At 40.4% G+C, this 23552-nt stretch overlaps 1 long non-coding RNA gene across 1 annotated transcript in view; it reads right to left on the bottom strand.

Moving 5' to 3' along the window:
- The window catches only part of LOC119727432, a 32466-nt gene that overhangs the window by 8740 nt on the left and 174 nt on the right, over positions 1 to 23552 (bottom strand). The window contains exon 2 of the long non-coding RNA XR_005270945.1: positions 18190 to 18924. This is a non-coding gene — a long non-coding RNA (uncharacterized LOC119727432). The remainder of the gene's footprint in view (positions 1 to 18189; positions 18925 to 23552) is intronic.

A 23552-nucleotide genomic window follows, 5' to 3' on the forward strand; every position in this document is an offset into this window, starting at 1 on the left:
TATAACTTCTCCCCCTATTTGATTCCTGTTAATTAAAGCCTTGCTCTATGTTAAAGCATGGACGATTAAAGAAACATTGACATCACTTAAAAAGGAACTACATGCAATATTATGTACATGATTAAGATAATTGCCGATTGTATTCATATTGCATAATTTATTATCAAAAATGTTATCAAAAATGCTTATGGTGATTTGATTGAAAGTTACTATTAAAACATGTGGGCTAGTGAAAAAGGTTGCGGGCCAGTGAAAACTTTGGTTTACTGGCCCGGCCGGCCAGTAAAGGAAAAAGTTAAGGAAAACCCCTGTAGACTAATCACACGTGTACACTGTTTCATGCACAGTCTGTTCATTGTGTGCATCGTTCGCTTACACGTGCGCGATCAAAAGGGGTTTTCCCGATAGCACATCAATACCAGTACTCCCTCTCCACTGCACGCATGCGCTCTGTTCATTTTGGGGGTCCCCTTATTGTACCAGTACCATGCACGCTTTAACTCGTGACTGAACTCGTGACTGAACACCTACGTACGTACGTACGTACGTACGTACGTACGTATGTACGTACGTATGTATACTATATGGACGTACAGTATGCAAGCGACCTGTATATATCGTACCACTGTTAACGCTAGCCGGCCGCGCCGTCCTTGCTTCGTACGTACGTACATGTACTAGGCTTGAACGGTATTTCGGTATTACCGGATAGTCACGTTTTTTTTCTAATCACCGACTAATGATATATGAATACCGAAACACCGGTGAACTTGGTATGGAATTTCAATGCCGCGGTACTCTTCGTTAGTGTTCAGAATCTTTGCAAAAGTAATTCAAACAGAAAGACAAACAACATGATTCCATTCTTTGTGGTTCCAGGCATCCAGTTTCATGTCGGCATTGTCAATTACCGTTGACAAATAAGACGTAATTGTCAAGCTCGACTAGAAAACCTGATGCTTCAGCAGCTGCAATACCGCAAAGGCCTTTGAAGTTCTGCTAACGCCGCCGTGTTTGCAGTTTTCTTTGTGTGTATTGTGTCTGGATGGAAAGTTCAAACGATGTTTTACACAGGGAATATTTTGACGGTTGTGACAAAACCTGATTGTGTTAATTGTTTCTTCTTGGTTGTTTTGGAGATTTGAATTCTACATCATCATGCGTAATTTGTTAGGGCAAAACATAGTTCCCCAAGAATATTTCTGCAACAAGAAAAAAAACGTGTCAATCTTGGTTATGACCGCCAAAACTTACAGGCTTCAGTCAGGGAGCACGATTCCGTGTTTATTACAGGGCTCGAAATATCCACTGGACCGTGGACCATGTCTAGTGATTTCAGCGTCGGTCTAGTGCAGTGTATGACTGCACTAGTCCGGCTGTCTAGTGTTTTTTCTTGCAGTATATAAACAAAATGACCCCCAAATATACTAGCAGTTGAGGTCTGATTAATTTAGCGTTCTTTAAGTTCATTACTTGATTGATTAAAATTACTGCCACAAAAATCCCTGTGCCGTGCCGAAACGCAACGACATGAACGAATCTGCCTGCGAGCCGCGGTCAGTTGCAGACAAACGTACGTACAATGACGTACATGTACATCCCATACATACAGCACATGTACATTGATGCTCCGTTAACATATATGATGTCGTGCGACCTCCACAACTTACATGTAGATTGGTAGCAATATGTTGTATTTATATTACCGCTGTATTTCCCTATGAGACGTCCAGGTTCACTGCGGGCAGACAAGCAGAATCCCTGTACTGCATGTGAATTAGTTGTACGGTCTAGTTCCCAGACTTTTACGAAGCAAAAGACCGTGCCTGCTGACAAGAGAATTAGACTAATTTTCCAGGGGAACTAGCCAAGTGCATACACACACGAGACTCGGATGGATCGATCGCAGTCGTAAACTTTTTTCTTGCAATCTCAGTGTGTTGTTCTCCGTTTTCAAGATGTGGAGATACCTGGATGGGGTCTCCAAGCCAAGCACTCCTCCTCCAAAAAGGTCAGCTGAGGAAAAAATAGAGTTGGCGCGGCAATACGAAAAGCACGCCGACCTAGGCGTACTTTCCAGGAGAGCTGGAAAAGCTTGTGGCCATGGGTGTATACCACCGAAAACATCCACGGCGACAAAATTATGCTTTGTCGGATGTGCAAAGAAAACCCGGAATGCAGCGATCCTACCAGTAACTTTTTCACTGGTTGCCAAAATTTCAAGACGGACACAATCGCATGCCATGAAAAAACTCAAAAACATGAAAGAGCAGCAAAAGCTTACAAAGCTAAGAGTGCACCGCTAGGTTCCATGCCTGCTGACAGCATGTTACGGCAGATGAATGAGACTCATTCAAATAGAATGAAGAAGCTGTTCCTCACGTGTCACGCACTAGTCAAGAGGGGAAGACCTTTCACAGATTTTACATGGATGTGCAAGCTGGACAAAGTAAAAGGAGTCGACATTGGTAAGTAAATACCTTGCTATTTTTTTTAATAATTAGTTGTTTTGAATTGTCATTTGATTTTTGAAAAAGAAGTTTTAATTAAATTAGTTTATTTTATTGTTTTTTTTTTTAATTTTGAATTAGTTTTCTTTTGAATTTTTTTTATCAGTTTCTATTAGTTTTCATTTTTTACAATTAGTTTTCAGTTAGTTTTTATATGCCTATGTTTTTTAGATCAATTTTTAGTTAGGTTTTCATTAGATTTTCTTAGTTTTTATGTTTCATTTGTTTGGATAATTTTTTAGTTAGTTTTTCATTTAATTTTTATTTTTACTTGTTTAGGGTTTTGTTTCACTTGATATTGAAAAGTTCATACGTATCATTTTTATATTTTAGAAATATGATTTCCTTTAATGGCTTTTCTCACTTAAGGCCTAGCTCATACTTTGATTAGGCCTATAAATTTGTTTTCTTTGTAACTGTTAGATTGATTTGAAAATCAATTAACTTATTAAAATACTAATTAAATGTTTTGGTCATTGGCGCAAAAGAAAAGACTGCATAAATAAAATTTACCTCGTTTTTTGTGTGAATGAAAAATCATGCAGGCCTCATTTTTTAGGGGAGGTGATAATTGAATAAAATTTCATTTATTATTTTGTCATTCCATTTGTTGATTTTTTTTTTTTTATTATTTGTTTTTACGGGGTGTCATTTTCATTTTCGTTTTTGAGAGGAGAATTAGAACAATTGATTCTTGGGGCAAGCCTTTTCTGTGTATTGAAGCATACATACTATACTCACTGCTCATTTTTGTTGAAAATTTCTGGATTTTATCATTCAAGATGTGACCTTAAAATGTATATGATCTTAAAATGTTTGAGCAGAGGTTGTTCACATTTGCAGACTCAGTCAATAATACATGTGATCAAAAAACTGGGCAGATCCCTCGGAAACCCATTTATTGACAAATATTGCACATTAACCTGTCGCCAATGCCATTTATATTATTAAGTCATTATTTCATTTTTCATTTATACATATTATAATTAGGTGACACCTACTGCAACGACAAGTCATGCCGGACCTTTGCCTACTACATCTCTGAAGCACAAAGAAGTGTCCTAGAAGACAAAATCAAGAATTGCAGATTTTATGCCCTACTTTCGGATGGCTCTACTGACAGCTCAGTCAAAGAAGTAGAAATTGTATACCTTCGCACAGCAAGCCAGGGGGTCATAAGCAATGATTTTGTTGGTCTCGCTGGTTTAGAGAAGGCTGATGCACAGAACATCTGAAGTGGGGTTCTGAAATGCTGCCAAGACCATCTAAGCTTAGGTGAACATGAGTTGATGTCCAAGATGGTTGGATTTGGAAGTGCCGTGCCAGTGTCATGCTCAGATGTAACAGTGGTGTGTCAACCCTTCTAAAACGAAAGCAAAGGGCCATACTAGAGTGTGACCCTGACATTCTTCAGTCAGTACACTGCTTCAACCATCGTCTGGAGTTGGGCTACAAGGACGCACTCAAGAAGGTAGCGTACCAGGAGAAAGTTCACAGCTTGCTCGAAAACCTGTATAAGTTCTACCACAACAGTCCTTTGAACCGGAGTATGTTGAAGAGAAGCTGTGATTCATTGGGTATTAAATTCCTGGCTCCTTCAAGGGTTGGTGGCACACGCGCTGGTTGCCACACATGCGACGGGCACTTGACAACCTGTGGGTGACATACCCAGCCATTGTCCAGCACTGTCAGCAGCTCCAAAATGCAAGTGATGTTGGTGACAAGGTGAAAGAAGAAACAAAGGCCAAGGCAAAGGGCTTCTTGGATTTGATGTTGACAAAGCGTTTTGTGTTGTTTTGACACTTCTTGACAGATGTTGTTTTAACACTGAGCAAACTGTTGCTAAAATTTCAGAGTTCTGAAATGTACTCAGCAGCTTCCATGAAGGACGAAGTGGAACTAGTTATCAGCAAACTTGATGCATATAGACCCAATCCTGGGCCATACTACCGGCGAGTTTCTGACCTTGAAGTTCATGGAGTCAACACATTCCATGGACACACACTTCAATCCTCTGGCAGGCTGAGAGATGCAGACCATTCTACTGAAGCCTTTCATAAGGATAAGGTAGCTTTGATTGACGGATTGCAGAGTTCACCGCAGAACCGGTTTGCTGACTGCAAGTCGGGAATCATACAGTCTCTGGCATTCATCAATCTGAAAGGATGGCCTGAGAAGGATGATGGGAACTTTGGAAATGATGCCATTGCCCTGCTACTTGATCATTTTCGGCCCATACTTCAAAATTCCATAAATGTTGAGGAAGCTGAGGAGGAATGGCCTACTCTGAAACATAGAATATACCAGACAACTACACACAGACAACGCCAAGACCCCGAGAAGAGACCGAGCTGGGAGGAACTGCACATCAGATTCAAGGAAGAATGTACAAACATACTTCCTTTGGTGGATTTGGCCCTAACTGTGCCAGCGTCAAATGCACAATGCGAACGTGGATTCTCACATATGAAAATTGTGAAATCAGACTGGCGCAGCAGCCTAACAGTCCCTGCCTTAATTGACATACTGCGCATTGTTCTCCAGACCAATGATATTGGGGACTATGACCCTACTGATGCAGTTGTAATGTGGCTGAAGGGTGGCAAAAAGTCAAAATGGCCATACATCTTTCCATACGGTAGACGCCATCCAAGGGAAGCCTCATCATCTCAGAACGATGACAACTTAAGTTCATGTTCTAGCGAAAGTGATGATGAGTAATTCAAATTCAATTGAACATACAGCTTTTTTTTCTGACAATTTATTTGCCACTTGTATTGCCAAGAGTGCAGTTTTAGCATAAATAACATTTACGTATTTATTTTAATAAATATTTCTCATTTTGATTTTATTTACATGTATCACCTTTAGTTAAAGGGAATATACAACATTTGCAAACATCAAGTTTTTACGAAATACCTTACTAGGATGTTGGTAAATGACAGTCTAAAGCATCCAGTAAAATTATGGCACCTGGTGTGAAGTCATTTTCAAGAAAATGGTATTTTTGTATGTACATGTATTTCCAACAATGGTCGGCCGACCACCGTTGGAAAAACCTAACTATTTTTCAACTACTGCTCAAAATTTACCATTTTTTTTCAGTCCAAATTTTGTTTGCTATTGGTTACTTGTTCATGAACGGGTGTAGGCCAGCTATACTGGTTCCATTACCTTACAATTTTTCCGGCATCTATAAATTGATCCATTTTATCCGAAGTGGAGTCAGGGAATCTTGTACACATGTACTCTTGTACGATCTAGAAGCGTACACTTACAGTGTTTACGAAAGTCCCCGAATACACCTGCGTCATGTGCATGGCCGTACATGTCAGTGCATGATACGCATACACGTGGTTCCACACTGGTTCCGCACAGAGAGAGTTAAAACACGTGCTTTTCCCCACGCACTGCATTGCATTCCTCGATCTAAAATGCCCTTTCAACAGAATTGATTGGCCATCTAAAACCACGCTCGGAACATTTTTTTTTCTTCCATGTTTTGGTACGATTGGTCCATTAGTTATTCAACGGTACCGACGTTCAAGGGTAAGGGACTCGGTATCATACGATACCGAGTCGTCCAGATAAAAATCGAGAAAAAAAATACTCCAAAAGAAAGCGTAAGTATCAAAGCCATTATTTCTTATCGTGGGGAAACCACCGTACGATCACACGTTACCAACAAACCCTACGCCCGTCCTGCTGGGGCCACAAGCACAATGACTGATTGGCCATCTAAAACGGCGCTCGAAACATTTTCCATTCATATTTTGGTATGATTGGTCACGGCACCGACAACTTCATATTACAGCATCCACAATTGCGCATGCCTAACATTGTGATGATTACTAGAATCAATTACACACCTATCACGTGAGAAAGAGTACGATTATTTTTTATAGGAGTCCATTTTCACATGACGTCCGGCGAAGCACGTAAGAAGTCGCTGGTGGCCGACATAAATTGCATGAGCCTATTGAATCACTCACAATGGATACCAACTAAAAAGCATACGTTCGCTAGGATAGGGGGATCGTCGCGTGGTCAGCCTCGGGCAGCGGTCGAAATTTTTTAGAGGGCCTTGTCATGCCAGTGGCGTTACAACTTCGAACAATATAACGCCACAAAAAGTAAGCTTTCCATTTTTAATAATCTATTACAATGATATATTGTTTGTTTTTACAAACAAATGGACTGATAATGAAACCATGACACTTGTAGTGTAGGAGATTTGCAGCGTGAAGCATTTGCCTGATTTATGCCGCGCCGGCGGCTTATCAACTCGGCACATGGTGCACGGATCCTAGACACCAGGATAAACGACTGTTCTGAGCTCTAGTACAAAATGCACTGAGCGGACTTGCCTTAATTGGTTAGACGTGTGAAAACAAGCATTAATACCCATTGACACGTAATCGCAAATTTTCCAGGTGTCCTATTGTGTTGGGTTTTTGCAAGACATCTAAAACGGAAATATTCATTAAACTGTAAACTACTCCTTATTTAAGATTCAATTGTTCCAAAATTGTTTTAAAATAAATACTTCAGGATATAACAGATGATATTGTGCAGTTTTTGTCGTCATAGATGAAGTATTTACCCGGGAAATAAACATCAAATTTCGAGAACATCCTTTACCCAAATTTCGTGTTTAATTAGGCTTTTATTAAAAAGTTTTAGAGAGATAAGATGCTGAACCGATGAAACAAAAGCGGGGCAATTCCACGGTTTGATGGACATGGCTTAGCAAAAAAAGTTTAATTTTTTAACCGAGTTTCACATTTTTATTACAGATTATGCATTCAAGTATTAGAAATTAATAAAGAAGACCCAATTTTATCCCCCAAAAAATGGGAAATCGTGTCGTAAAGTGAAAAATATTTTTGTACTAAAAAGAACTCAAACAATTTGGTAAAGTTTAAACCTTGATTGCTATTAACCCTAACGTACATGTACCTAAATCCATCAAAATCCACCCCCCCCCCCCCTGTTTCGGGGGATTTCGGCGGATTCAGGATACCTCCATATTGAACAAACTGGGGGATTTTGATGGACTCAGGATTCGAAGCCTAGCGGAACTGGCGGATTTGATGGATTCAGGATACATGTACCTCCATTTTGAGCTATTGGGGGACTTTGATGGATTCAGGATCTCAACAGTTTAACTCTTTTGCAATGTTTGTGGTCAAGTAAATACTGCTGGCCCTGCCAAGTCTGTCACATACTGTACAAACATGTACACACATGTACTGGGTGGACTATTTGCATGTACATGTAGGGTCACGTGCTGGAGGAAAGATACAAATAATGCGCGAAAACGTGACGAACGCAACACTGTTTATGCGTAAAGAGCACCATGTGCATCGCTAATAATTATGTGTGCGCATCGCATAAATACTCGGTGCGCATTTCTAGCTTCGCGCGCGTTGAGCTAGGTCACGTGCTGGAGGAAAGCTCCATTACTTTACGTTAATTTGTTGCGTGCCTACGAGAGACAACCAAAATGGCGGAGATATATCGCACAGTGAATGGGACGCATGTGGACGCACTGCCGATTTACAGGCTGAAACACACGCTAATGTCTTTCACACAAATTTTGTGCGCAAGACGTATTCACTTCTGTACTCCATGCTGGGGTCGCCGTGCATTGGTGTATTTTGATGGATCCTATGCAACAACACACATCATAATTTTCATGCGAGCATGGTATCCTGAATCCGTCAAAATCCACCAGAAATTTAGGTGATGGATTTTGAAGACTCTATGAAAAAACATGCTGTATTTTTTTTATGCCACCATGGTATCCTGAATCTGCCAGAATCCATCAAGACTTTTGCTGGTGGATTCTGGCGGATTCAGGATACCTCCATTATCTACACTGGGGGATTCTGATGGATTCAGGATACCAGCATTTTTTGAATGACAAAATTGGTGGATTTTGGCGGATTCAGGATACTTTCTAGTAAAAGAGCCCCAGGAGTTAGTTAATGCAATAAGAGATATTTTGATCATACGCTTATTTCTAGCATGTATGATAGTCCTAATCTCTGAAACATATGTCAATTCACAGCCGTCATCCATTTTAAGATGTCAAAAAGTAGCATTTTATACCTTTTTTGGTCAATGTAACGTGAGTAACAGAAAAGAAATATAAAAGTTTTTTCTCACCAACATTTCTAATGAATTAAATGTTGGTATTCAGGATTATCATTCTTTGCATGAACATAGATATAAATAGAAGTGTTTTGTTGACACTAATACACACATTTAAAAAACAAAAGGCAACTAAATTTGGTAACGTGAGTAGCTTTTGTAATGTGAGAAACTAAAAATGTAACGTGAGTAACCAAGTTTTTTTATCCCAAGTCACCCAAACTATACCCAACTCACGTTCGCGCTGTATTTTTACATGCATGTGCATAGCGCGTGAGGATATATGCCGACGCTTGACCGCGTATGGGACGAATAACGACGAGAGCATTGACCAAGGCTACAGTTTTAAAAGAAAAGGCTGTGAGGACCAATATAAGTTCAACGTACAAGTAAACACGAAGCTGCGAGATGCAGAGGCAAAGATAACCAGCGGAAAAGACACTAAACAGGCGGCCAAAGACATTGCAGAAGGTATAACTCTTCTAAAACATAGGCAAAAATTGATCAAAATGGCTGATTCTTCAGAGGGTGGCAAATCGTCAAAGAATACGAATCTAACCCACTAGCATCAGATTCTGAGGGTGAGAAAAGAATAAACAGAGCTGAAGCCAGCTCTACAAAAAAGCAAAAACAAGATCAGAAGAAAAGCAGCAGGAAAGTGAGCAGATTTTCATCCTGGCCGACAACGACAAAAACTGAACAGACGGCTTCAACCAGTCGTCAAACTTTGGCAAGCAACACGCCATCCGCACGGAAGCCCGGCCTCTGCTTCACTTGTGGACAGCCTGGGCATTGGAAGTATGAGTGTGCAAGGAAGGGACAAGCGACAAAGTCGGATAAGTTAAGTGGTCATGTCTCTTGCTTAGTTGATAAGAATATCAGGTTTCAGACAAATGTGAAAGTGTAGGGTCATTACCAACCATGGGTAGATTAAGAAATTCCCTTAGCAGTTGGGACGAGGTAAACGTTAATTCTCATATTAGAGGAGTGATAGAGGAGGGGTACAAGATTCCATTTAGGACATTCGAATAACATTGAATAAGTCAGCAAGAGATAACCAAACATTTGTTTCAGAGGAAATTGAAGGAAAAGGGATCAATCATGGAAGTTTTTCTTCAACCCTATTGTGTGAATCCATTGACAGTTGCCTTTAGCAAAATGGGCAAACCTCGATTGGTTTTAGATTGTAGAAATATCAATCCACATTTAATGCAGTATAAATGCAAGTACGAGGATGTTTCGGTTGCAAAACAGATGTTCAAAAAGGGTGATTTTCTGTTCACATTTGATTTGAAGTCAGCTTATCATCATGTAGAGATTTTTCTCGAGCACAGAAAGTATCTGGGCTTTTCATGGGAAGAAGGTGGTCAAAGTCATTTTTACCAGTTTAACGTGTTACCATTCGGATTAGCAACTGCTCCTTACATTTTCTCAAAATTGGTGAGAGTTATTGTTACCTTTTGGAGATCAAAGGGACACAGGGTGGTCATGTTTTTAGATGATGGATTAGGAGGCAACAGTAACTTAGAGGAATCTAAGGCACTTAGTGATCTGGTGAAAGGTTCATTGAAAGATCTTGGATTTTTGATAGCAGAAGAAAAGTGTGTTTGGCAACCATCGCAAACAGTACAATGGTTGGGTTTCTGTTGGCACATGACGCTGGGGACTTTACATGCTACCTCATGTAGAATAGACAGACTTGAAATGGTATTGGATTCTCTCATTAGTCAGATCCAGTGAGATATAGACAGATTAGTTCCAGTTAGATTTCTAGCATCGGTTGTGGGGCAAATCATTTCCCTGGCCCACTCAATTGGTAGTATGGTAAGGTTAAAAACGAGAGCTTTGTATCGTTGTATAGACGCTCGCGCGAGTTGGAATGCGCCAGTGATAGTAGATGATGAAGCATATAAGGAGATTGAATATTGGAAACAAAAGGTCAAAATCCTAAATGACAAAGGATTAAGTATTGAAAATAAAGATGTTTGTGACATTGATGCTTTCAGTGATGCATCCGCAATAGGTTATGGCGGATATGTTTCCCTGGGTGCGGGAGCTGTGGCCGAAGGCACAGAGGTAGTTGGTTCATGGAACCCACAGGAAGCGCAGCAAAGCTCCAGTTGGAAAGAAGCTGCAGCCGTAGAAAGAGTATTGAAAAGTAATGCTCAGGTTTTGGGCAGCAAACAAGTTAAGTGGTTTACTGATAGCAAAAATGTGAAGCAAATTCTAACATCTGGCAGTAAAAACCAGACCTCCAAAGCATTTCCATTAGTATCAATAAGTTTTGTGAACAGAAAAGTATAAACTTACAACCAGAATGGATACAGAGAAATAATAACCGCTTGGCAGACACTCTGAGCAGGACATCAGATAGTGATGATTGGCAATTACAGTCATGGGTTTTTGAGTACCGTAATTTTCGGAATATAAGCCGCGGCTTATATGTTGAATTTGCCCATGAAAATGTTTACTGCGGCTTATACACAGGGCGGCTCATACGCCGAGCCTTGAAGAATAAAAATAAGATTCACATGTGTATTTAATGTACTGGTACAAGAAGAGATGTGTTGCTGAAATGAATTATAAATTAAGAAAGTCATTAACAAACCAAAACCACGTCTCACGTAAAGGTACCGAGCGGTAAAAAGTACGGGGATGAAAGTTGTCTTCGACACTTGCGACCAGCCGTACGTGATACTGGTACAGTGCAGTAGCGATATGCAGCATGCTTTCCCCCAGCGGACCACACCATTTGTGGTAATAAAGGGGTGTTCTTTCTTGTGAACAATAATTACCAATATTTCCGCTGTTAAAAAAAAAAGAAAAAAGACGACTAAAATTGTTATGGCGTTCGAAACATTTTTTTATTACATAATCAGTTGTTCAACGTCACAATATATTTTGTTTTCTTGAAATGTATTCAAGAAACGATGTAAAACTCAAAAGAGGGACTAAATCACCCCTTACAAAATTAATGGATTCGTCTATTAAAATGTCCGCTTCGTTTTGACTATTTCCGAAGAAAGTTACGATCGAAACTTGAATTTTTATCGCAACTACTCGTTAGTAATCGCAACAATTTGATAAGTTTTGAGGTAAAAACGGACCTGTTTATTCTTAGGACAAAACAAATCAGCATCTGTTGCCACAAAGCAAGATTTGTAGCGCTCCAGTCAGACAACACACGGTGGGTTTCATACTCTCTCACCGGCGTGCGTGGCGCAGGCTGCCGGGCTATGACGGGGCAGCCGGCAGCAGTTCCCGGTGTTTATTTCTCATCAATTCCCATATTTGTTTGTATCAGTATCGATTGTAAATGGTTTGATATAACTTTTGTGGCCCTTTGAATAGCTTCTGTAGTGTAAATGGAACTGGTTCAGAGCATTTTGACTAGAATTTGGAGGCCTTACAAAATTGAATCCGCAGCGGTCGGTGCGGCTCATACGCCGGTGCGGCTAATACGCCGACTTCAAATCTTAATTTGCAGATTTTTGCGTGCTGCGGCTTATACGCCGCGCGGCTTATATTCCGAAAACTACGGTACCTAGATAAGAGATGGGGGCCCCATTCAAAAGACAGGTTTGCGTCAAATTTTAACCAAAAATGCAAAAGATTCAACTCCACGTGGTGGTGTCCTGGAACAGAGGGTGTAGATGCATTCAGTCAGAACTGGACAGGTGAATGCAACTGGCTGGTTCCCCCTCCTAGGCTAATTCTGAGAGTACTGAAAAAATTGCAAAAGGATGAAGCTAAAGGAACACTGGTGATTCCCATGTGGAAATCGGCTCCATTTTGGCCATTTTTGGTTTCAGATTGTGAAACATTTAATAACTTTGTGTTGGACAAAGAAGTCTTACCACAAAACAATTTGATTTACAGGGGGCGAGGCAACAATGGTATTTTCGGTGAAAATCCAGTGAGATTTAAGCTAATAGCGCTGAAAACTGTCTTTTGAATTAAGAATTGTGGCCAAAGTTGATACGTACACTGTTTTATTCTGACAGGTATCGGTGAAGCACAACCTCACAGATGCACTGGAAAGAGGAGGAGTTAAGGGAAAAGACGTTGCAGAGAAGATGTGTAGCTACATGATGTCTTCAAGAAGTGACAGCACCATAAGCAAGTACTATGGGAGCTTTAGGAGGTTGCAGAACTTTTGCACCAAGAACAGTTACAAAGACTTACCAGCTCAGCCAATTCACGTAGCAGTGTACATAACAGAGCTACTTCAGATGGGGTCGTCACATCACGTCATTTCATCAGCAATATATGGCATCAAGTGGGCACATGACATGAACGGTCTCTTCGATCCCACAGACAACGCTTTTGTTAGAAACCTTCACGAGTCGGCAAAAAGAACGACAGGTCGGAAACTATCAAGAAAGATGTCGTCACTTCAGAGATGTTAATTGAGCTTTGTAATATATTTGACGACAACCAAGATTTATTGGTAATAAGGAATCTTAGTATGATAACTATGGCTTTCGCCGGTTTCTTGAGATTTGATAATTAAGTTCTATCAGATGTAGTGATATTTCAGTTCATTCAGATTATTTTACAGTGTGCATTCAAAAGAGTAAAACTGATCAGTATCGGGCAGGCAATGAAGTCGTAATTGCTAAAGGTTCAAGTTCAGCTTGTCCATATAATATGCTTATGAGATACATGTCCACAGCAGGTGAAAAAGATCTGGCTTGAGGCAGCAGCAGAGGTGTGCGGATGGACACGAGGGAAAGGCAGACACAAAGAAACCTGGTGGTGGAATGAGGATGTTGCAAAGGCTGTTGAGGAGAAGAATGCAAAGTTTACAATCTGGGATCAGTCAGGGAGGGAGGAAGACCATAAAGCATACAAGCTAGCAAAGAAAAACTCACGTCGAGTGATTTGGGAAGCCCAGGAGGCCAAGAGAACAGAGCTTCTGGAGGAGATAACAGAAGGGAACCAAAAGATGCTATTCCGGATAGTACAGCAGATGGCACAAGCCGCTGTGGATGTGATGGGTCCAACATGTGTGAAAGATGAGGCTGGAAGCATCGTCATTGAGGCTGCTTCAATGAAAGAAGTGTGGAGGAGTTACATGGAACGCCTCATGAATGTTGAAAACTCATGGGATGGGATCATTGAGTGTGACGCAACAGAGGGTCCAAGATGTCTCCTCTCCCAAGATGAGGTTGCTCGTGCCCTTTCACTTTCCAGCCAGGGAAAGGCAGCTGGTCCATCAGGCGTTGTCACAGAACTTTTACTAGCATCAGGGAAGCATGGTGTGGAGTGGTTGACAGATCTGTTCAATACTAGATGAAGGTCATATTCCATCTGACTGGACTCTGAGTGCAGTAGTCCCACTCTATAAAGGAAAAGGAGACCCACTGGCCTGTGGATCCTACCGTGCCATCAAGCTTCTCGAGCACGCCATGAAGATCTGTGAGAGAGTACTTGAAAAGAGAATCAGAGAGCAGGTCGCAGTTGATGAAATGCAGTTTGGCTTTATGCCAGGAAAGGGAACTATCGATGCCATATTCACCGTACGTCAGATGCAAGAAAAGTTTCTTGCAAAGAAGCGGCAGCTGTACTTTGCATTTGTTGACCTCGAGAAGGCCTTTGATCGTGTACCAAGGGAGGTTGCCAGATGGGCTATGAGGATGGTAGGTGTCGAGGAGTGGCTAGTACAAGCAGTCATGGCACTATTTGTGGAAGCAAAGACCCACATCCAAACATCGTGTGGTGACAGCAAAAGCTTTGGTATTAAAGTGGGAGTTCATCAAGGTTCAGCGCTCAGTCCTCTCCTCTTCATCATCGTAATGGATGTCATCTCAAAAGATATTAGGGAAGGCTTTCCGTGGGAACTGCTCTATGTAGATGACCTGGTGCTGATGGCTGAGAGTGAACAAGAACTGGTAGCTAGAATGTCTTCATGGCAAGCAGCCCTAGAAGGAAAGGGTCTGAAAGTGAACGCTGGAAAGTCCAAGGTCATGGTGTCTTCTGCAGATGCAGGTGAGAGAGAAAACAGGAGAATACCCCTGTGGAGTTTGCTATGCAGGTGTTGGATCAAACTCAATCAGATGCACCAACTGCAGGAGCTGGGTCCATCGCAGATGCAGTGGAATCTCTGGTAGCCTGCAAGCAGCAAGTAAGACAATCATCTGCAAGAGATGCTTAGGTTCAATCTCACAGAAAGGTACCAGTGGGACTTTGACAGGTCTGGATTTCCATGGAGAGATGTATGAAAATGTGGAGAAGTTCTGCTACCTGGGAGACATGTTAGCTGCCAGAGGAGGCGAGACAGCAGCTGTGACTGCAAGGATCCAAAGTGCTTGGAAAACGTTTCGTGAACTCTCTCCCTTCCTCACCTCAAGGGTGACCCCTCTGAGAGTGAAAGGGAAGGTGTATGATGCATGTGTAAGAAAATGCATGACATACGGGAGCAAAACATGTGCAATGAAATCGTCTAGTGTACAGCGCTTGGAAAAGGTTGAGATGAGGATGGTGAGGTGGATGTGCAGGACATCACTACATGAAAGAACGAGGAATGAAGTCCTCCTTCAGTCAGTGGGCCTGATGGGGGTAGCAGAGGTTATGAGGATTAACAGGCTTAGATGGTATGGACATGTGGCTAGGAGAGAGGCAACACACTGGCTCCAGAGAGCTTTAAATTTTTGAGTCACCGGAAGAAGGCCTCATGGGAGACCCAGAAAAACCTGGAGGGAAACTGTAGAAGAAGATGCCAAAACATCTGGTATCGCTCACATGGACAGGAAAGCTTGGAGAGCAGCCATTAAGGAAATGAAATGTCCAACCCCACAAAGTGGGACAAATGGACTTTAAACGCTGATGATGATGATGATGATGAGCAGGTATAAGTTCTAAATCAGAAGAATTTTTGTTCAAACCAGCACACAGGTCGAAAAACGTGTGTAAACTAGTGTCAAAAGACAAACAACTGAGTTACACTAGGGCTAGGGAATGCATCCTCAAAATGTTGTCTTCAGTAGCACCTCAATTAAATTTAGGCTTGCACTCTCTGAGGTCAGGTGGCGCAACAGCAGCTGCTAATAATGACGTAAAAGAGCTGTGTCTGAAGCGACACGGAAGGTGGAGAAGAGAGGAAAGTAAAGATGGTTACATAAAAGATTCTCTAGAAAAGAGGCTAAAGGTCACACAGAGTCTTGGATTGTAGATTCTGATTGAAATACAAGACTAAAAAGAGAGATTGAAGTCGAAAGTACGACTTAATTTTTTGGAGCACTTTGATAATTATGGTACAGTTGTATATATCGTGAAAGAAGGAAACGTCATTTTCAATTATTTTAATTTTAATTTAACCCTTGCTTTGGTAATGTTCTATTATAGGCGGCGCTCAAAATGCTCTGCTTTCGCCTAATATAAAATATGTGTTATAAGTGTGATTTATGTCATTAGTATAGATAAGACTATTCATTTCCCGCGGTTCGCAGTATAGCGGGAAATATTTGTCTTAGAGTTTCGGACAATGCATAGTGTGCATTACGAAGCCAGGTGGTATTATATAATAGGGCGTTGGTAGTAAGGTTTAATAGAGAGGTATTGTGACAATGAAGTCAGTTCTAGCGAGCACTCCACAGTGACAACACTATTTTCGAAATAATGCTTATAGAAACATATTTGGAAAAAATATTATTTGTGGCAACATATGTTATAATACAGGGTGAAGTCCAACACCTTCACAGAGGAGAGCGTTGAATGTTGTTGGGCACAGGTTTTCAGAGCATTTTAACAATTTTATCTCTGTTTTTTTCCTGGACGTCGCGTTCTCCGATGATGTGTTATCTAAATCTTGCATAATACAACATGGTATATTTAAGATGTGAGACTTGGTATTCTAAAAGTCTTGATAATGGTTCAATGTGACCAAACTTGCAATTTCATTTTGTTATTAGAGTGCAAACTGTCAACTTGTTCATTTTGTTAATGGTCCAAAAGGATCTTGTCATTGGAAGGGCAAACAGGCTTTGCCCATTTTGTTAATTGTTAATTTTTAATGTATAATCTTGTTATCAGAGGGCAAACAATCTTTGCCATCAGCAATAAACGGCGGGAACAGGCGGCGCTCAAAGTGCTCTGCTTTCGCCTAATATAAATTATGTGTTATAAGTGTGATTTATGTCATTAGTATAGATAAGACGACATCTGTACGTCCCTACATTTAAATTAAAAGGTTTATTTGGTAGTGTGGCCTTCCCATGGACCCTATATTCTGTGCTATCGTGGCATACATTAAGTTTTAGCAGACTCTCAGAACATGAGAGGTTTGTTCTGATGGCTCAGCATTAGTTTTAAAAACTAAACTACAGCTGGACTTAAGAGGAAACAACAAATTCCTGATAGGGGATCAGTATGCACTGTAATAGTATCAGAATAATGTCAGATGAAAACCTTTATGTTGGAGTACTTGCCGTTGGAGATCCAAAATGCAAATTTAAGTCAGAGTTTTGAGTAGTTCTGATGCCTATTGGGTAGAAACATACTAACCATGATAATTTAGTAAAATGTAACGTGAGTAACCGTGGAATTGCCCAGCGACATTTCATTGTTCATCTTAAAGCTAAAGATATTCTGCTCGGCATTACCATGGTTATGTAGTTATCACTTATCAGAATTCAATAATAAAGACCAAAAACGTAGACTCATGAATATTCAAAAATATAATTCGCTGGCTTGACAAGACTTCGAGGCCAGATCAGGCGCAGAGCCTTGCAAATCTGAAAGCCACCGTGCGTAGTGGTCTTTGTTGAAAAGTATTCATGGTACTTGCCACCAGTACGGGCCGTTATCACGTGTCTAACCAGGAGTTGGGCCGAGTCGTTAATCCTTGTGTGTAGGATCCGTGCGTGGTGCTTGGTGGTTAGTTATATATTTTCCCCTGATAATGACGTACATGTAATACCCCACTTAACACAATACCGCGGTTTTAGTGAATACCGCATTTTTTTTGTCACTGGATACCGCGGCATAGTAAATGCAATACCGTCCCAAGCCTAAGGGTCATGTACATGTATGACTTTCTGTGATCAAAAGCACAGCCTGTTTGTGATGATAAACATTGAGGATATATTTGCTGGAATCAACCATGGATGTAGAAATAAACCAGGGTAAATCAAAGCCTTTGAATTTTAGCCATGAATCTTGTTTGCACGATCCAGATACAGATGCGCATAGGCCATTAATTCAATCTATTTTTTTCACTCCGTGATTCAATTTGTGTATTAAGTCGGCAAAATGACGACTTGCAGCAGAAGCCGACATTCGCGTAAGTCGTCACAAATTCTCTGGTCCCAAGATTGCTGTCTTAGCCGGAGTTTACTGTATGCTGATTTCGAGGTTTTTGTCGAACATCCCAACAACCAAAATATATTTAATAGCAAAAAACTTTAATATATATCTGCAACCCTCAACGCAAGATTACAACAAGTTTTTGTCAACCAATTATCGGCAAATACATGTTGAGCATCAAAATCAGCATCTGTGATTATCATAGTGATTCTCTTACCTCTGGGCTTGTCTACTGTCATCAGTCTCAGGAACGGCTGGTTGCTGCATCCATCACACAACTCATCACAACCATTGCTCAATGTGTGCGTCATCTGACATCTAGTCATGGATGGTGCCAGAACAGAGTAGAAACATTGGAAACGGTCAAGTCCTTGAAGCTTTTGTCACAGACGTCGTCGCAAGCATGTGTTGTACAGCCTTCTAAGTGTTGGCATTTAGAAGCAAGGAGACTTTGCACACAATCAATCGTAGAACAGTGTGTATTTCACAAGTTTGTGTTTTGCTGAACTCCTGTCAAAAACTGTCTGCAGTGAGAATGTTTAAACACACTTTAACTGGTAACTGTACCGCACATCTAGGTCCTTGGTTATGATGGTAAACGTTGAACTCCCCCTCGATGGAATTAGCTTGGTTGTAACTGGTTGTAAATGTACAGAAGTCTCATGGTGCAACGTTATGTTCTGTAGACAATGTACACATGTTGTTTCAACGCAGCATCGAAGATCAAATGGAGACATAATTATGCTGTTGTTCTTTCGGGATCCTTGCCATCTTGCTCGCTGATGGATTACTGTCCAATAAAGTGTTTCTTTTTTGACGTCTGCATGTTAATCTGCAGATGCTTAGTCAGGCTGGAACTTCATCGCTGACAAGGTCTTGAAACGTGTGCACGTTCATCAAACACCAAGGGCCTGCTAGTCACTTCCTTTCTTGGTGAGAGCAGGCTGATTTCCTGAAAGAGGCATGGGGAAAATACTTCATTAAATTCCCAATAAAGTGTTTCATGTTTCACCACGGGTAGTGCAGCATATGAAAATATGGTTGCACACTATGGTTACAAAACAAATCTGTCACTTAGTGTCAGGCACTTAAATGTACATGTAATTATGTGCCCCATAGCGAATGTGGTACATGTACAGGGTGAGTAAAAAAAAGCGGAACCCAAACCCCCAAAATTATATTTCATATGTAAAAAAATAAGTAGCACCGGAAATGATAATGACTGGAAAGCAAATTTCATGAGGTACTTTTAGATGAAAAAATTGACTGAAATTGGTCAATCCGTTCGAAAAATATCACCATTTAAACACAATGACCCTAAAACCTGTCTCGTCCAAAAAATGCGATTTCAAGAATCATCGTCGCAATTGTCTTTAAACATCACCAGCGATAAAATCTCAGTTTAAACGTTAAAAATATTTGGAGACCCGTCCTTTAAAAAAAGTACATTTTTATAAATCATATTGTTTGCCTAACCAGGGTTGTTAATAAAGATAATGTGTACTACATTTGGTGACAGTTGTTGAAACAAGTATTCTGTGTTATTTTCCTTGTTGTTCAAAACAGTCCAATCACACAATGAATTGCTTTTTTTGGACGAGACAGGTTTTAGGGTCATTGTGTTCAAATGGTGATATTCTTTGAGCGGGTTGAGCAATAACAGTATTTTTTTTCATCTAGAAGTAGCTTATGAAATTGCCTTTTCAGTCATTACTATTTTTGGTGCTACATATTTTTTAAATTAGAAATATATTTTATTGGGTTTGGGTTCCGCTTTTTTTGACTCACCCTGTATGTGGTGTGATGCTGCGCAGTACGGACCGTGTCGGCGGATGTATATTTTAGTAGCCAGTTTTGATATTGTTTGGTAAAATTTCACAAACTCGCCCCTTGATATTCTTTGATTAACCACAGATGATTTGGCAAGGTTTCAAATTCATGACGTCATGAGACCGGAAGTTACTTCTATGAGAATTTGAAAACGATAATATTTTAAATGTAATTATATCATTTGATTCATGTCGTATATCTTTGTAGCCCAAGTAACGAAATCCCTTACAATGTTTACCTTTTGCTTCCAAATACTGTGACGTCATCAAACCGGAGTTAGGTGTTATGAATGCATACAATTATATTTTCCATATTTTCATACGTTATTTTACTTCACAACGAACATTTATCCACTCCGAACTAAATCATTATTCACTTCCTGTTTTTGAATAATGATGTCATTAAGCCAGAAATAACTTGTATGTGTACATAGAAATTTTACTAAAATTTATCACACCGTTAAAGATGCATTTTTTTAAACAAAATAATTGATTGTACTGGAAAGGATTTAATTTCGTGATCCTTGTTCTTACATAAACATATTCATAACTTAACTCGGCAGTGTTTAATGAACAAGCTGCCTGCCCGACCACTCTGCGTTTGTAACAACAAACGCGAACCTCTAGTTATCCTTATTATTACTACTATCTTTGTGTAATGGTTGGAATTCAAAGAATTTTCAGTTAGGTATCCGAAAGGCCGAGTTGGGTTACTGTAATCATCATAATGCAGAGTTGCAGACCTTAAAGCAATAAAACCAAGGAAAATAAAAATACAAGGACAACAATGGACAGTTTCTTCTCAATTTTACATCACATCTTCTCACCATATATTTTCCTCTGACTGAGGTAATTGAAGAAATGGTATAACGACTGCAAAACAAGGACACTGTTTCCAAAAGTTAATTATACTCACCAAATATGGCTGCTGGAAGTTTTTGGTTTGATATTTCTTTCCAAAATTTGCAATGCATCACGAATACAGGTCAACCTGTACATGAGCCAACTTGTACGCGACCAACTCGTATGCAGGACAACTTGTACGCGGACCAACTCGTCCGCGGTTCAACTCGTACTCGGGCCAACTCGTTTGCAGACAAACTCGTACGCGAGCCAACTCGTACGCGTGAGTATAGACTAGCGTGGTACAAGTACATTTACTGAAACTTTTAGTCCGGGCATGTTCGTGTCACATAGGATTATGCCGGCCAACTGACCTACCCTAACTTCCTATGATAGGAAATTAGGGTTGGTCGGTCGGCCGGCCAGCGACATTTTTTTTTGAAGGGGATTATGTTGTGTTACTGAGTGATCCCAACTAGTTGATTTTTAAATCAGCTTTTTATTGCTCATAACAAAAAAGTTATGATTTTTTTTCTCGGACCATCGCACACTGTCCTGCTGGCCCACATCGTATGCTATACGACAAGATAATGCCACGTGTAGTGAGAATTTAAGTCGTATAATGTCCACTGCATTTGTAGACCTCCCACAATATGCGCCACGCTACGAGTGTAAATCAAATCATTGTATGTGTTGACAAATTCTCCACACTCGTCTCGTGGTTTTACCTGCATGCCGTCACACTCTGAGTCTGACAATATATCGGTTGCAACATTTATCGGTTTTTTTTCTAATTTATCATCAAAACTTTTGAACTTGTACATCGATCGTTGCATCAATGGAATAGAAATTGCTGAAAATGGGCCTTATTCACGAGTCAACCATATTGAATTAAAAGTTAGGTAAAATCTTAATTTTTTGAGCTTGCGAAGAGAAATGAAAGCAACTTAATTTATAATCAATTCCAGTCTGCTTCAATGCATAATTTAAAATTTGTTATTAAACATTCCCTAATGTTTAAAGCCATGTTTAAAAAAAAATGACAGTAAAATAAGGCTGCTTATGCCTGCATAAACAGTCTGGCGCCATCCCATTCAACAATTAACAATAAATGAAATACATTCAGGGAACTCGACAAAAATGGCCAACTCGTGAATAAGGACCATACATATGGCTACAATCATATCAAACAGTCATCACACAGTAATAAGCCTTTTCGGAGTTCCAACTGCGCATTCGTAACCTGTGACAACGGGCATTGTTTGTCTCAAATGACCTTTGACAACATCGCGCCACTGACTTTACAAAAAGGCTGTTTGTGCCTTGTGGGTACTGTCAAAGGGCATTTGGGGACAAACAATGTGCGTTGTTGGAACTCCGAAAAGGCTTATTAATTTTCGGGTATGTTTTGGGGTGAACTTTTGGCGATCATGTATAGGTGGACTTGACGAAACGGTATATCATTCAATTTGTTTTTTAAATTGTCTCATTTCGGCCCGCATACGAGTTGGCCCACGTACGAGTTGGCCCACGTACGAGTTGGTTCACGTACGAGTTGACCAATCCGTGTACGAGTTGTCTCAGGTACGAGTTGGTTTGCGTACGAGTTGTCCTGTTTCCTGTACAGTAGGCCTATATGTAATGTAATTTAAAGCATTTTACAAATAATCATTCTTTTTACGTTAACAAGGGGTAACACATAGGAAATTATGATTTATTTACATTTAAGAATATAGGCCTAAATGAAATGCTAATTTGTGTTACAAGGCAAAAAACTTGAAACTGGTCTCCATTATTGAACAATTTCAGGAACTTTGTACACTTTTTAAGCAATCACCGCTAGTGTGTTTGATTGTTTGCGCAGTCGCCTTGAGCCAGGTTCTCAATTATTGAATTGCGATCGCCTTTACGCAAGTTGTAACGTGCGCACGCAAATTAAAATGGCGCAGTGTAATTTGCATGCTACGGGAGTCCCTCGTGTTATTGACTAACAAAAAGCCCCCAGATAGCAATTTCATGTTATCAAAGTCAATTTGAGCAGTGAGAAAATACAAGCATTTTCTTAGAAAACACTTAGAATTTTTCAGTCCAATCTCATAGGGTTTGTACACAGGGTGTTGAGTGAACTTCGTATATATGGAAATCTTTCGAACTTCTTTAGCAGATGACTATCCAGTACCAAAGTGACTTTTGCAGGCTAAAGCAGTCTTTTTTTCTTCAGATAAATTCATTCATGTTAGTTGTAATTTTGAAAGCACTTCCAAAGAAAATGTGACTTTCCTATCCTTTTTTGCAGTTTGCAATCGCCGCTAGTGTGCTTAAGTTGATTGCTTGCCCGGTCCCCTCCCTGGCCCCGCCCCCACGTACCCTTAAACAACTTCTCTGATAAGCACTGCTAAATCTCAATGTTTCTTTTCATTGACGCTAATTGAATTCCCCTTTTTTATTTATTTCTTTATTCATTCATTTATTCCATTATTTCTCCATGTACTCGTGTTTTGAAAAAAGATTTCTTCATCAATGAAAATCCCTCCCGCAAAAGAAGGTTGCGATCGCCTTTGCGCAAGTTAACTTGCGCACGCAAATTAAAATGGCGCGGTGTAATTTGCGTGCTTCAGGAGTCCCTCGCGCAAGTTTAAACTTGCGCGCGCAAGTTTAAACTTGCGTGGGGACTCAAATTGCGCTCGACATTTCCAAACAAAATTGGAAATGTCTGGTTGCAACATTTTTCCCGAGTTTGTAAGGGGCGAGTCAGTCAGGGGGCGAGTTGGTAACGGGCGTGTCGGTCAGGGGCGAGTTGACCTGACACCGTCCTCACCATGCTGACCATGATCCAAAAATATGCGTTTACATGGTTTATAAGTTCACACTCACAATTTCCTTCCAAACGCACGACGTACAGCTGGAA

This window comes from Patiria miniata, unplaced genomic scaffold (assembly GCF_015706575.1).
Source record: "Patiria miniata isolate m_02_andy unplaced genomic scaffold, ASM1570657v1 HiC_scaffold_20, whole genome shotgun sequence".
Classification (NCBI taxonomy): Eukaryota; Metazoa; Echinodermata; class Asteroidea; order Valvatida; family Asterinidae; genus Patiria; species Patiria miniata.